General features: G+C 36.2%; 1 long non-coding RNA gene across 2 annotated transcripts in view; it reads right to left on the reverse strand.

The window, feature by feature from the left end:
• Nucleotides 1-10,280: 10,280 nt before the first annotated feature.
• LOC139706872 (uncharacterized) overlaps nt 10,281-16,073 on the reverse strand; it is a 103,186-nt gene continuing 97,393 nt past the window's right edge. For both annotated transcript variants that reach the window (XR_011708548.1, XR_011708549.1), the window contains exons 2-3: nt 15,132-15,307; nt 10,281-10,770 (exon numbers count right to left, since the gene is read on the reverse strand). This is a non-coding gene — a long non-coding RNA (uncharacterized lncRNA). The remainder of the gene's footprint in view (nt 10,771-15,131; nt 15,308-16,073) is intronic.

The following is a 16,073-nucleotide window of genomic DNA, read 5'->3' on the forward strand; positions in this document are numbered from 1 at the left end:
CCCCAACAGCAACGTGGATTCTTGGGCCAGGCAGTGCCTGTGATGTGCCCTCTGTGAGCATCCATATGGGCCTTGCTGAAGAACCGTGTTTCAGTTAGGCGAGGAACTGTTCCATTTTGCACCATTGCCACACACACACTGCTTCCCATCTCCTGCCTCCCTCCAGTGCAGCATAGATGTGCTGTCTCACATGTTCTTCCCGCGTTCTCACTGTAACAGCATGTTCTAGAGAAGGGACATGGGTGTGCAGTCCCTGTATCCTCTTCCAGACCACCCCCCAGTTTAGATAGGTTGGCCTTGAAAGAAACCAAATGAGATGCTGTGAAGCACTGGTGAAACTAGTCCATTAGGAAACATGGACTTGAAAGTGGAAAGAAAAGAACTTTCCTGTACCAAAAGGATTGCTCTGGAATCTAACCAATCATAACTGCCTTAGAGAACTCCACCGAAATTCCCTTCGACCTCATGGCCTGCATTTCTCAAAGAGCTAATTCCACATTTTTCCAGGGAGATGAGAAACCTTACTGTGTGGTAAAGCCCACAAACAGGCCTATTTTTCACCAATTAATCTCTGCCCACAGCCATGACTTAAAGCAGAGCATTTTCGTATATGGTCATAGTTCACATACACAACAGAAATGACAAGAATTAGCACAAGAGTTTGACCAAGATAATAAAGGACCAGAATTCCTTTTCCTGTTCTGTTGAATAAAGAAAGAAATATTTACTGGAGTTTTCTAATTGATTATCCAAATACTTGCCCTAGAAGATAAAAATTCATCAGATCTTTTTTCCACCAGACATGTAAATGGAAAAAAAAAAAAAGTTCATTTCAATAAAACTCAGCAAATACATTTTTTAATTTTATGCATAGAACTTATTATCATATTGAAGTTTAAAATAGGGTTCCTACACTTTTTGGAGGATGTAAGAAAGAGCATGACAAAACTAGCACCAACATTACTGAAATGCCTGTTGTAGATTCTCTTAGGAAGTAATTGATTAGAAAATTAGAACAAATTCAGATTAAAATTTTTGTGTTTTCTTTTTTAAATCTGAGGTTGTCATCCAGGATAGGATAGGCATGGTAATGGAAACAGTAATGGATTAGAAATCCAGTTTCTTGAATTTTGGTTCCAGCCCAGCTATTCATGCCCTGGTAGTAAGCAAGTTGCATGACTTTTATATGCCTCATAGTTCTCAGCTGTGAAATGAAACAATTTAATTAAGATGACTTATAAAGACTATAATACCTGTATCCAAAAAACATGCAGACATCCTAAAGATTCACCTTTTAGACTGTAAGAGCACCCTTTGAATAATTTGTACTACCCCATTAAACTGAACTCTCAGTGTTGATGAGTAAAAATAAAGGGGTTTATACCAAAGGACTGTTTTCTAGAAAATAAAACTCAAAGCCATCTTCGTAAAATTGTTGTAGTTCTCAATTCATTAGCCTTCTTTCAGCTGTCATCAAGATGTTTGTAGAACTAAAAGCCCAACTCTCAATAACCCCTGGTTGGAGTGCACTCCTCTGAACACCAACCCAGCACCTGAGAGAATTCTAAAATAAAATGTAAGAACATGACCAAAGACCATCAGAAGTTTACTTAACTAAAAATATTCACAAAAAGAATGAGCTAGCTATGTTTATAGCAACTCCCTTCTCTGTTTACAATCTTTGTCAAAGATTATTACTAGGCTGCATTTCTTAGAGGTCAACTTATTTAATTATTCTTCTGCCAAACTTACACAACCAATAGATTTACTTAGCTCTTGTCTTTAGGTTCAAGAACTTATGACCATTATCCATTGTGACGAAAGGTCTCATATCACATACCTTTGGCTTTTCTTGACACTCTATACCCCAGCCTCATTTTACCTGACTTTATTTTCGCTCACATCTTGATCCATGATCTCTCTCCTTTCTAGTGGATATTTTCATTCTTCCAACTTGACAATCCGTGACATGGAATCCTAGTGATCACCACCCATTTTCCAAATTATTCTGGGGCAATGTAACCCCCTGTGTATTCCTTTTTTCTAATAATGGTATCCATAGACCCAGAGTTCCCTCATGTGACTCAGCTTGTAGGGTGAGAATTTTGTTGTTTTTGCTGTTCTCCTATACCCATACCAATAAGACACCAATGCCCCAATTACATATGGAAGAACCCCACCTAGATCTTTATATTTAATTCCCTTGCTTCTTTCATTTCATCTGTTCTCTTTGTACCACTCCCTCCAACAATATTTAATGTCTCTTCATTAATGAATACATTCATTTATTCAACAGTTTCGGGACCTAATACTGCCTTTAATCCCCAGTTTAAAGCTTAAGGTCTCCATTAACATTGACAGAAATTCTAGATGCCACCTGGTTTCCACTCAAGTACCAGTTGGGACATACCATTACTAGGCTTGACCCAACTGTTGGAGCCTACTCCACCTGGGACCTCTGCGGCTAACCATTGCTGCATGGAAATTGCCCTGCCTCCCTGTAATTCCCTGTCCTCTCCTGGAACCTTAATTCTCAAAGAAACAACTGGGTCTTACATTAGGTCTCAGCCCCTCTTTCCCTCCTGCCCTATCTTCTAGTAAGTGTAATTCCCACACTCATGCCTTGGGCCTTCAACCTTTGTTTTAAGACAGGATTATTTCCTAACCAAAATTCAAATGTAAAGAAAATCCGTTTCTAGAGCAATACTCCCCATTTTTAAATGGATCTTGGTAGCTGCACCTCTAGTAACCTTATTATGATGGAATATAAGTTGAAGAAGTAGGACAGGGAGTTAAATGAAGTATAGGATTTAGGCCATTACTGCTTGTCAGACAAAAGTCTCATAATCAGGCAGCTCCTCAGGATCTGACTCTCAGGATGAGTTGTGGAACAACCTCTAAAGATTTGCTAAGAGCAGTTGGAAAGAGAAGAATAATAGTTACCAGCCCTTTAATAGCCTTTTGTTATCATTCTGTTTTATCCTGTCACCTTTCAAGTATGGTTTTAAACATTTTCAAAAGAAATATTATACAAATAAAAGGAGACTGGTCTTGTTTTGGTATAGGTGTCCAGTCCCAGAGCCTGAGTTTTACTCAGTAGATCTTTGGCACCTTCTATTCTGAATTGACCCCATCTTTGGAACCCTAGGCTCAAAATACAGACCAATTGGACTTCAATTGGATTTAGGAAAATGCCTAGAAGAACTGGGAACACTTTTTAAATGCAACTTTCCAGAATTAAGTGATAAAACAATCCTAATTTCTCAGAGATAAAAATACAAAGTGATCTGACAAATTTTAAATATCAAAGAAACTTTCAGGAATAGGCAGTAAATAACCAATATCACTGAAATTCCAGATTTCTAAAACTAGAGTCACTCCTTCAGTTACATGAAAACCTTGTAAAATTTTAAAAGAATTGACATTCACAAATATAAGAGTGGAAAATAACACAGACTATCTTTTCTCCAGGGTAGAAAGAATAACTCTTTTTTCAATGTGCAATAGCAACTCAATTGCATGAGTATATTGACAATACCTATGTTCCTTTCAACTAATACCCATCTCAGAATCTGAGCCTCCCTATTACTCTTTTAGTTTATCTTAAGTATTTTTTGAGTGCTCCCGATTTGCAGAGTACTATGCTAGATGATTCTTAGAATGTTAAAAACTAAAAGTTCCTTCACAGATTTATCAGTTATTGCTGTATCTAGGAAATAGGGCATATGCACATAGACTATTAAAAAGCACAACAGAATATACAATAAAAGCCATTGAGAATGGTGCTTAAGGACTATTAAAGAAGAAAAAAAAAGAATAATGTCCCCACTGTACGTTTGCCTCATCTTGTTCTATTTATTTTTCCTTCTCCATATTTGTTCCAGTCCTCTCCCTTGTCTTCCTTTCTGTCTCCATTGTCTGTGCAGATGATTGTATTCCGGTCTTTCTTCCTCTCTCCACCAACTCTTCCTTTTCATCTTTATATTTAATTCTCTTGCTTCTTTCACTTCACCTTTCTCTTTGTACCACCCCCTCCAACATTTAATGTCTCTTCATTAATGAATGCATTCATTTATTCAACATTTATTAAGTGCCTCTCATGGTTCTAGACACTGCTAGATGACATTTAGTGATGAAGGTGTGGTTTCATAGTGCAGGGGAAGGTAGAACAGTAAAAAGACTACTAATTTCCCATGTAACAGGAGCTGTGATAGAGAGGTAAGTGGGTTTAGTGTTCCTTCAGAAGAGGGACACCTACCCTAGACCATGGAGGGAAGAGTGAGTAAGGAGTAAAATTCTGAGGGAGTTGAAAAAAGTGAATTTTGAGCTCAATATTGAAAGGTGAATAGAAGTTATCCAAATACAGTGGAAAAAAAGATAAGTTGGGCAAAGGCACAAGGGCAAATATGGAAGAATGCAACCCTGGTACATTTGGATAACTTCTAGTATGTGGGAAAAGGAAAAAAGTATGATAGGGCTAGAGAAATGATATGGCCTTAATAGGAAGTGGAGCTTATTTTTGCTATTTGTTATAAAAAAGTTTATGTCTGTTTATTTGCATGGCTACCTCTGCAATATAGTCTTCAAACCAAAGAATTCTGTCTTATTCAATCTTAGTTCACCCTCCTTGCCTAGCACAGTATTCAGCCTACAGCTCAGAATTTTTCAAGTGTAGTTATATTTCTCAAAAAAAAATCTTAATCAGATTTTTAGTTGTATGTCCCTTGCTTTTTTGCTTTATCAATGAATTTTAATAGAAAACTTTTAAAATATGATTTAAAAGAAAAAAGTTTCCATATGCTGAAAAATATTTTTTCTTAATATTTTCTCATAGATTTACAAAAAGCATTATACATGTTTATGTTTTACTTATTCTCCAACATAAAATAATTGTTTTAGAGATGTGTGGGTGATTTTTTTTAATTCAAATGATGGTACCAGGATGTCTTTTGCTATGAAAGAGTATTTTCTAGTACTTTAAGAGTTTTTCTTCTCCAATTTCTAGTTTTCAGAGCAATGATTATGTCTATGCCACAAACTCACTATTATACTTTTGAAATATAACAACTGGTAAATATCTTAAATCTCTAACTATTAATCTGAAATTTTCTAGACTTTTTGTCTTAAACCTAAAACTTGAACCTTGAACAATAAACAGCAATGCAGACTCTTTCCAAGTTTTCCTGTTCCCTCCTTAGACAAGCAGTAGTTTCTTCAGCTCTGGCTATCCCAGCAGATCTGAAGGATCACAGCCACTACGGTGGCAGCCTACCGTTGACACTGAACTTGTGGTTAATTGTGGAGTTCTGCCACAAAACCACCTCACTACCACAAGCTGGACACTTGCCCAGGAGAGTGACAAACTGCCAGGCCAAGCAATCTACAGGAGGCAGCAAGAGCAAACTGCCTTTTGCCCCAGACAGCAGTCATTTCTGGATTCCAAATGGAGCCAGCAGCAGGGTACACCAAAGAAAAACTGAGAAATATGCTTTCTCCACCAGACCTACTTAAAATGTATTCATGATGTTTTGCAAGGGAAACTCAAGGGAATTCATCCATTCATTATCTAGTATCATCAATTAATGGGAGGCTATTCATTAATGTTCTTTAAGTGGGATGAGATTGGAAATAAAAACATATTAATCTCAACTGCTATGTGAACCAAATACATACGATCATTGCAAATAGGAGCAAATAATGTGTCTTTGTGTGTGTCACTAAGCTGCACACAGCAGCACAGCAGCTCTGGGAATTTTTATTGGAAAGGCAAAGTCGCATGATGTGAAAAAAAAAAACTTAAGGATTAGTCTGATCTAGTGACCCCATTGTAGCTTCATGACCTCAGAGGTTACTTAATGTCTCATATTACCTACTTTATCTACAAATTGGGGATAACAACATCCCACTGTTGGGGTTATAAAGTAAATGACATATGTACTATAACTAACAATTAATAGATACTCACTAAATGTAAATAAGTTTATTTGTCTTATATCTACTCCCTCTTTACCCTCCTCCATCTTTTCAGACCTGCCCAAGTTTCTATTCATTCTGAGTTTTCCAAAAAGATCTCCAGATTATACCATCTGTTCAACTCTTTCTTAAGGCTTGCTTTCTTTATTTTAAATTTTTTTGTAGTTGTAGTTGGACAGAATGCCTTTATTTTATTTGTTTATTTTTATGTGGTGCTGAGGATCAAACCCAGTGCCTCACACATGCTAGGTAAGCACTCTGCCACTGAGCTACAGCCCAGCTCTAAGGCTTACTTTCAATGTTATTTCATTCCACTAAATCTTTGTCTTAACACCTCAATCAAACATACACATCAGTAGCTCTTTTTGATCACAAAGCAAATGATACAGGAATGCTAATGCCTCTGTTTTAATACTATAAATGAAGAAATTTTAAATACATTAATTTTTTAAAGAATGACTACATATTATTATCATATCATATGGGCCTGCATATCTTAGCTCTCATTCTGCAGAAAAAAATGTTGATTTAGAGCCTATAAGCAGTAAAGCAAAAAAAAAAAAAAAATCAAACCTTAGCAACCAATTTTATCCATAATAGCATTAAACATAGTAAGGGCAACTTAGCGAAGCCCTAAGGAACTTAGCAAGACCCTATCTCTAAATAAAATTTTTTTAAAGGACTGAGGATATGGCTCAGTGGTAAAGCACCCATGGGTTCAATCCCCAGTGCCTCCAGAAAATATGATTTACAAAAGTTTGTTCATTCATTATCAGGTGCTAATAGATACTAAAGCTATAAGTATGAATAAGATAATGGTTTTTGTCCTCAATTTGGTAGAAGAGAAAATATAAAAACAAGTGAAACACAATGAAAAATTCTCACAGTTCTTACCAAGTATGTTGGTAGGACAAAGAGGAGTTCACAGAGGAAGAGATGTTAGCCTGGGTATTGACAAATAAATAGGGACTTTCTGGGTGTACAAGAAAGTAAAGCATCTAGACAGCAGTACATGCAAAGCCAAGAAAGCATGAAACATCATGAACACTTCTGGAACTGTAACCAGGTTGGTGTTTTGAGGTGGAGGGAGGATGGGCATAAAAAAAATGAGGTTGGATAAGTATGTGGAAGCCAAATCATGGGATGCCCTCTAGGTTATTCTGAGTGGTCTAGACTTTATTCATTCATTCATTCATTCATTCATTCATTTTTAATTATTTTTTTAGTTGTAGTTAGACACAATATCTTTATTTTATTTATTTATTTTTATGTGGTGCTGAGGATTAAACCCAGCACCTTGCATGTGCTTGGCAAGAACTCTACCTCTGAGCCCCAGCTCCAGCCTCTGAACTTTATTTTTCATGAGTAATAAAAACATAAAATAAAATAAAGCCAGGTGTGGTAGCGCACGCCTGTAATCCCAGTGTCTCGGGAGGCTGAGACAGGAGGATTATGAGTTCAAAGCCAGCCTCAGCAACTTAGTGAGGCACTACTAAGCAACTGAGTGAGACCCTGTCTCTAAATAAAATACAAAATAGGGCTGGGGATGTGGCTCAATGGTTGAGTGCCCCTGAATTCAATTCCTGGTACCAAAATAATAATAATAAAGATTTTAAAAGTGGGGGAAAGGAATGATCCATTTTAACTGCATTTCAAAAATCAAAGCTGGTACTGCATATAATAGTTTGGAAGAATGTGAGGTCAAGCTCAGAAAATCATTTAAGAAAACATTAGAATAGGCTAAATGAAAGCTAAATCTCTGTAAGGCGATGGTAGATTTGGAAAAGAGGGATTAAATTAATAGATAGCTACAGAACTTTCTGATCAATTCTAAAGAGTTAAAATGGGGGAAATAAGGGCATAAAGAACCTCAGGTCTAGCCTAGGCAACTAGAATATCTTGAAACCATTAATGAGGATACGAAGTACTAACGAATCCATGTACAGTAGTGCATGCCTCAGGAGACTGAGGCAGGAAGATCCCAATTTCAAGATTAGCTGGACAAATTAGCAAGATGCTGTCTCAAAATAAAAATAAAAAGGGCTAGAGATGTAGCTCAGTGGTAGAGCACTTGTTTAGCATTCATGAGGCCCTGGACTTCATTCCTAGTAATACACACCCAAACACACACACAGAGGTGGGGGCGGTGAGAGAACTAGATGAGTAGTTGAGAGTGAAGATTAAGACTTTCATTTTGAACAGGTTGAATCCAAGTGGAAATGTTTCTTGCCATTGGATATATGAGTGTGAAGCTCAATCTGGGATAGAGACATATATTGGAAGCCTATAATATATAGGTAGAAGTGGAACCCTGAGAGAAAAATGAGTATTCCCAAGGAGAGTATATATAGCATGAGAAGCGAAGAGGATCAATTTTTTAACTCTGAGAAATTCAACATGTAATGGACAAAGAGCAAAAGAATTGCTCAAAGAAATGACTGTGAAGGAAGCAACAAAGCTAGAAAGCAAGCCAGGCAAGAGTAGTGTCACAAATCAAAATGAGACCACCATTTGACCTAGTTATCCCACCCCTTGGCATATACCCAAAGGACTTAAAATCAGCATACTATAGTGATGCAGCCACATCAATGTTCATAGCAGCTCAATTCACAGTAGCTAAGCTATAGAACCAACCTATGGGCCCTTCAATAGATGAATGAATGAAAAAAATATGGTACATATACACTATGGAATATTACTCAGCCATAAAGAAGAATGAAATATAGCATTTGCCAGTACATAGATGGAACTGGAAACTATTGTGTTAAGTGAAATAAGCCAGTCCCAATAAGCCAAAGGCTGATATGTGAATGCTGACTCGGGATGGCAGGTGGTAAAGCTTCACGAGATTGAGAACAGTGGGAGGGAGGAGGATAGGAATGGGAAAGACAGTAGAATGAATTGGACATAACTTTCCTATGTTCATATATGAATACATGACCATTGTAACTCCACATCATGTACAACCACAAGAGTGGGAATTTATACTCCATGTATGTATGATATCTCAAAAATACATTCGACTGTCATGTATAACTAAAGAGAACAAATAAAAAATAAACAAATAAGATAAAGACAAAAAAATCAAAATGTGGAAGGTTTCAGAAAGGAGGGCAGAAAACATAAAACACCATACTCTAAAAGATGAGGAGACAGCTGGGCACCATAGCACATACCAATAATTCCAGTGACTCAGAGGCTGAAGCAAGGGGATCACAAATTCGAGAACAGCCTCAGCAATTTTGCAAGGCCCTAAGCAATTTACTGAGACCCTGTCTGAAAATTAAAAATTAAAAAAAGGGCTAGGGATCTAACTTGGTGGTAAAGTGCCCTTGGGTTCAATCCCAGCACCAAAAAAAAAAAAAAAAAGTCATTGGTGACATTATAATGAACAGTGGCCATAGTAGGTAAAGAAACCAAACAGCAGTGAATAAGTGAATGGAGGAATGAATTAATACTTATGTTAGCATTAACAAAAATTTTAATTCTAGAAAGCCAGGAAAAAGCTGTACCTTTAAGTTTCATCATTATTTTTACTAGTTTTAGCCTTTAAAATAAACATAATTTGAATAGCTACTGGTAGAACAGTATATCCACATACCCATTTTTCTCCTGTATTAAAAAAAAATAAAACAACAGATTGCCCTTACTGGAATACAATTTTTCCTACATTTTTATAAATAAGTTTCTATAAATTAGCATTTACTCTGTATTCATAGTGAACTCATAGGAATACAGAATATGACAGTGAGATTACAGAGTCTGTATATTATGGAAACAAATAGAAACATCTAACATAGCTCTAAGGATTTGTTTTTTTTTTAATGAAAATTATTCAGCTCTAAAGAGAAGTATAATCTGAGTCTGATTTTTTTCCCTTGTACCCTTTTGAAATCAATAAGAAGTCTCCATTTTTTAAAAGACTCATGATAAAATGACTTAAATGGTCTTGACCAATATTCTTTGCTTAAAATCACTATATTTTCACCAACTCTAAAAATAGTAAACAACCACCTAAATGTACTAATTAAAAGCAAAATATAGACTTGTACATTTAGAGAATTTTTTAATGTTTGGTCAAATAATTCAGATAAAACCAAGAGTTTATGTTCCTTTCCTGCTAAATAACCAGGATTAACTGCAGTGCTTCAGTTCTTAACCTAACATCAATCTTCACTAGAATTATACTTGGACTGTTCCCAGTGACAACTCTCTAGCATAGTTTGGTGCTATATTAAATGTAAGTGCAAACTGTGAAAAATAACAAGAACCCTTATATTAATTCAAGATTTTAATACTGTATTTTGGAGATGTGTAATCAGGTTTCAAGGGAGAGCTGACATCCACTCTAATATGCACAAGACTTTAAACAAATAAAACTATGACTCTTTAACCAGTAAACCTCGGGAGTATGACTGATTTTATTCCTTAGTGACTCTCCTTTTTACAGGTGAAAAGGTTTACATCAGACTTCCCCTCATTATAACCTCTCAAATGTTGTCTGGACCAGCAACCTGCTCTCTTTAAACAAATACCAGCCAACCAGGAAACCATGAGGTTTTATTGTGCTATAAAATAGACCAGACATTTCCAAACCTTCATAGGAATGAACCTGACTAAATCTTTACTAAAAATAGTTTCAAAATAAACTGTGGGCTCCAAGTTTCTCTAACAATCAAAATTCCTTCATCCTTCATCAGTCTTGCTCTCAAGCTCTTTATTCTTCCAGAGCTATATTGCAGGAAGTTTCTCCGGGCCCATATTCACAATAAGGACTAAAGGCTCCACTTCTATCTGCTTATGGGGGCATAAGAATGGAGAAAAATGTTAGTTTCACTTCTTGCATACATTCACATTCTTCAAAATTTGTTTTCCAACTTTCCCAGACACCACTGGCCCCTGAATTATGATCTACTTCTTGTATCACAAGCATGTAAAGCCTGAATTTTGCAAAAAGGATTTTCACTTTGAAAAATCAGATCCCCTTTGATTCCATCAGCAAATATTCACTAATAAGTCCCGTCCTAGGCACCCTCAAGGAATGTGTGTTGCGCACTTTGGTGTTTTGTGCTGTGTGTATTTTGTATGTGTGTATGTATATCTGCTGGGATAGGATCAACTATAATGGTCAGTGGGGTACAAGACATACACAAATAACTGTACTACAAAATAGAATGTCCTAAGAGATAGCCAGATTACAATGGAGATTAGGAAGGATGACAAGTAGATAGGATTTAAAATATATCCTAAAGAATGGGTAATATTTAGAGATAAAGAAGATGGCATTGCAATGGAGAAAAAATACTTTAAAGTGAAGAACATATTCATGGAGTCATTGTTTCATCAGAACATGAAAAATAATAAAAATTAAATATGAAGAAACAATAGCACTTGAGTTCTCTAATCCTCTAATTCTCACAACAGTATGCAGGTCATAATAATCTTCATTTTACATATGCAGAAATTGAAGCCCAGAGAGAGTAAGTAATTTGGCAAAGATTATACATCTAGTAATTGGTGTATCCAGGATGTGAACATAGACCCTTTGGCTCCAGAAACTCCTATGAACATTCCATTTTATCAGTAACTTTTTTTTCCAGTATTGGGGATTGAACACAGGGGCACTCTATCATTGAGCTACTTCTCCATACTTTTTATTTTTTGAGACAGAGCCTCACTAAGTTGCTGAGGTTGGCCTCAAACTTGCAATTCTCTTGTCTCAGCCTCTTGAGTCACTGGGATTACAGGCATGCACTACCACAACCAGTTTGTATCAGAAATTATTAAACTTTGGTACATAATAATCATGCAGATACATTTTACCCAGATGATAAAAATATAGATCACTGAACTGAACCCTAATCCCAGAGAGTCAAATTCTGTCATCCCAAAATAGGACTACAGAGGGGCTGGGGATGTGGCTCAAGTGGTAGCGTGACCGCGTGGCAGCGCGGCGCGCCAGGCATGCATGCCACCCGGGTTCAATCCTCAGTACCACATACAAACAAAGATATTGTCTCTGCCGAAAACTAAAATGTAAATTAAAAAAAATAGGACTACAGAATCTGCCAAGCATCTCAAGAAACCCTATTGCAGGAGGTCTAGGAACCATTATCCTAAAACAGACTAGTATAGTTTTGAATAGAACCTAGAATGGAATGGGCCATACTTAATGATGTTATGGACTAAATTTTGTTCCTCCAAAATTCATATGTTGAAGCCTCAACCCCCAATGTGGGTATATTTAGAAATAGGGTGTTTATACATCTGTCATATATCAAGAGCTGTACCAAAGAAGATTCCTAATTGTCATCTCTACCATAAAAGTTCATATCTATATTGCATTTTATAATTTACAAAGCTTTCACATGCTTTGCTGCACTTGAACTTTGTAACAGCCTATGAGGTAACCAAAACTCAATAAGGCAATCATCAGTAGGACTTGTTTAATACAAGTTTAGAACTGAGTTCAGGACTTCTGACCCCAGGACTTAAGCTTATTTTTCCTGCATCACAATTGCACTCAAATATGTTAAAAGAACCATCTGAGGAAATGTTTTTCTTTAGCTCTAGGGAGTAAATAGTTTTACCCCTCAAGAGACATGCCCAAATGTCAATAGCGAACATGAGATGAGAATACTGTGCAAGATTCCTAATGTTCAGTAATCTAGGCAGTAACAAATGCTCCCATTTATATGTGTTAAGATTATGCTTTTGGTTCTTTAGGACACAAACTTTTGAGTGGTTTTCTAATAATGGAAATAGTTTTGATCAAATGTCAAGTGACATAAATGTGTACAATGCTAGATTATTAAATGGAGTACTGCTTAAGAAGTAATAAACACTGTAAATATAGGGGAAAAGGTGCAGGCACCAACTTTCTCAACAAGAACCCTAAAACTCAAGAAATAAAACTAAGAATCAATAAGTGGAATGCCATTAAATTAAAAATCTTCTGCACAGCAAAGGAAACAATTAAGAGCATGTGGAGAGTCTACAGAATGGGAGAAAATCTTTTCCAGGTGATCCTCTGACAGGGGATTAATATCCAGAATATATAAAAAACGTAACACCAAAAAAAAGCAGCCCAGGGCTAGGGTTGGGGCTCAGTGGTAGAGCACTTGCCTAGCATGTGTGAGGCACTGGGTTTGATTCTCAGCACTGCATATAAATAAATTAACAAATAAAGTAAAGGTCCATCAACAAGTTTAAAAAATAAAAAACTAAAACAATCTAATAAATTACTGGGCAAAGAATTAAAACATATATTTCTAAAAAAGAAGAAACACAAACGCCCCCCAAAAAATGTGAAAAATGTTCAGTATCTCTAACAATCAGAGAAATGCAAATCAAAACTACACTAAGATTTCGCATCATTCTGGTAAAAATGGCAATTATCAAGAACACAAATAATAACAAATGCTGGCAAGGATGTGGGGGAAAAGGTACACTCACACACGGTTGGTAGGAAGGCAAATTAATGCAACTGCTCTGGAAAACAGTACGTAAATTCCTCAAAAAAACTAGGAATGGTATGATTTAGTTATTCCCACTCCTTGGTATGTATCCAAAAGAACTAAAATCAGCATACTAGAGTAATACAATCACTTCAATGTTTATAGTAGCTCAATTCACAATAGCCAAATTATGGAATCAGCCCAAATGCCCATCAATAGATGAATGGATCAAGAAAATGTATATAAATACAATGGAGTTCTACTTAGCCACAAAAATGAATGAAATTATGGCATTTACTGGAAAATGGATGGAAATGGAGAACACTGTGCTAAGTGAAAAAAGCCAGACTCAGAAAATCAAGAGTCAAAAGTTCTCATATGTAGAAAAATAAGGGAAAGAAGATGGGAAAGGATTAGATATCATAAAGATATAGGAAAGATCAAGGAATAGAAGGAGATAGGGAGAGAGGAGGGATGTAAAAAGGCAGGAAATATGGAAAAAATGAATTTAACAAAGTCACAATCCATACAAAAACATATTTATGAAACTTCACCTTTATGTACTTGTTAAAAAGAACAATCAAAATTAAAATTATTTATGATAATTTTATTAAGTTATTTAATAAATGAAATTATTTATTTAAAGATAAGTAAATAAGGGCAAACTTTGTTAGGTCCCCTTACAGCCTGTGGGAGTTCTGTTTCTAAGCACACTTAAATAAATCCTATCCTGTGAAATGAATAAATGAATAAATAAATAAACAAGCAAAAGGAAGATCAGTAGAGTACAGGAAGGAGAACAGGGGAAGGGGAGAAGGTGGGGAACAAGGATTGAAATCAAATTCCAGCCAGACATGGTGGTGCATGTCTGTAATCCCAGCAGCTCAGGAGGCTGAAGCAGGAGGATTGTGAGTTCAAAGCCAGCCTCAGCAATGGCACTAAGCAACTCAGTGAGACCCTGTCTCTAAATCAAATATAAAATAGGGCTGGGTATGTGTCTCTGTGGTTGAGTGCCCCTGAGCTCAATTCCCAGTAACCCCCCCCCAAATAAAAAAACCAAAGAAATCAAATTCCATGCACGTATGATTTTGTCAAGATGAACCCAACAACTATGTATTATTAGAATGCTCTAATTTTAAAAAGTCATCATGAAAAAAAAAGCAATTAAGTTCCTTTACTCTCATTTTCTTTCCTTTTGCTTGTACTTCCTTTTTTTAGATTAGCAAAATTAACTAAGAATTTTTAAATTGATATTCACAAAAAACAATGTCAAAAATGTGTAAGAAATTTCTCCAGATCCAGTACAGGAAGGCAAATTCTACTTTACATCCTTTCTTATTAGATAAAGTCTCATTTTTTTAGTGGCATGTGTGAGTTTGTATCCTTTGAGAAGCAGATGTAGAGACAGAATTAGACATGCTAGAAATGTATTGGGAGAAATGTCTATGAAGGATAAAGGGAAATTAACCAAAGAAAGTAAGGAGAGATTTCAGACTCTGGTGCGAGTCTAGTAGTAGTGAAAGAGGGGGAAGGAAGGAGAAGTAGGTAGAAAGAGCCTGGAACTACAGTATACTTTTAAGGAAGTTAAAACCAGGTGTCCTTGGGCCTAACTCATCTCGTAAAGGAATCCCTTGTCAAACAGTGACAAGCCTAATGTACCCCTGCTTTCACTGGGTAAGAGAAGCCCAAGGGAAGTGTTACCTCGGCACAAAAACAAATGGATCCAGAAAGGTAAGGGTCCAACAGTCAATTTTGCTTCCCACAGCAGAAGATCTAAGCAGCATGTTTTCATGATTGCCACAGTCCATCCCTTGCTCTGGAAAGATATGCTGCAGTATGCAGATTTAGAGTACAGATCTTTCTATGAGCCTTTCCTCCTGAAGGAAACAGAATAAAGAGGTTAGTGAGATGAACCAGAAACCCAAATGCTGCAGTTGTACTTCAGATCAGTAACTAATATTCGTCTTCTCCAACCTCTATCATCCATTCTAATTCCCCTGAACCTTCAGCTAGTACCTTGGCAAGCCTTATAATGTGACCCAAATCTTCATTCCTATGAATGAAGACTGAGCCTTTGGCAATCATACCCTTTTTAAGTCAGATTTGTTGCATATGTCCAACACATGAGCAACATGAAAAGACAAGGGAAGAAAGTGCCCCAAACAAATCAAGATACCACATTATTAGAATTCATGGCTAGCACAGCAAGAGAAATTCCAGAGAAAAAGTTCAGGATGTACATGATTAAAAAGTTCTGTGAATTAAAGGATGAAATAAGAGAGCAAATACAGGCAGCAAAAGATCATTTCAACAAAGAACTACATAAACAAATACAGGAAGCAAAAGATTACTACAGTAGGAAAATAGAGGTTCTAAAAAAAAACAAAAAAAAACAAAAAACAGAAATCCTTGAAATGAAAGAAACAATAAACCAAATTAAAAGTTCAATTGAAAGCATCATCAATAGAGTAGACCATTTGGAAGATAGGACATCAGACAATGAAGACAAAATGTATAATCTTGAAAAGAATGTAGACCACACAGTGAAAATGGTAAGAAAACATGAGCAGAAAATTCAAGAAATACGGAATAGCATCAAAAGACCAAATTTAAGAGTTATAGAGAAAGGTATAGAGTTCCAAA

Source organism: Marmota flaviventris, chromosome 9 (assembly GCF_047511675.1).
Source record: "Marmota flaviventris isolate mMarFla1 chromosome 9, mMarFla1.hap1, whole genome shotgun sequence".
Lineage (NCBI taxonomy): Eukaryota > Metazoa > Chordata > Mammalia > Rodentia > Sciuridae > Marmota > Marmota flaviventris.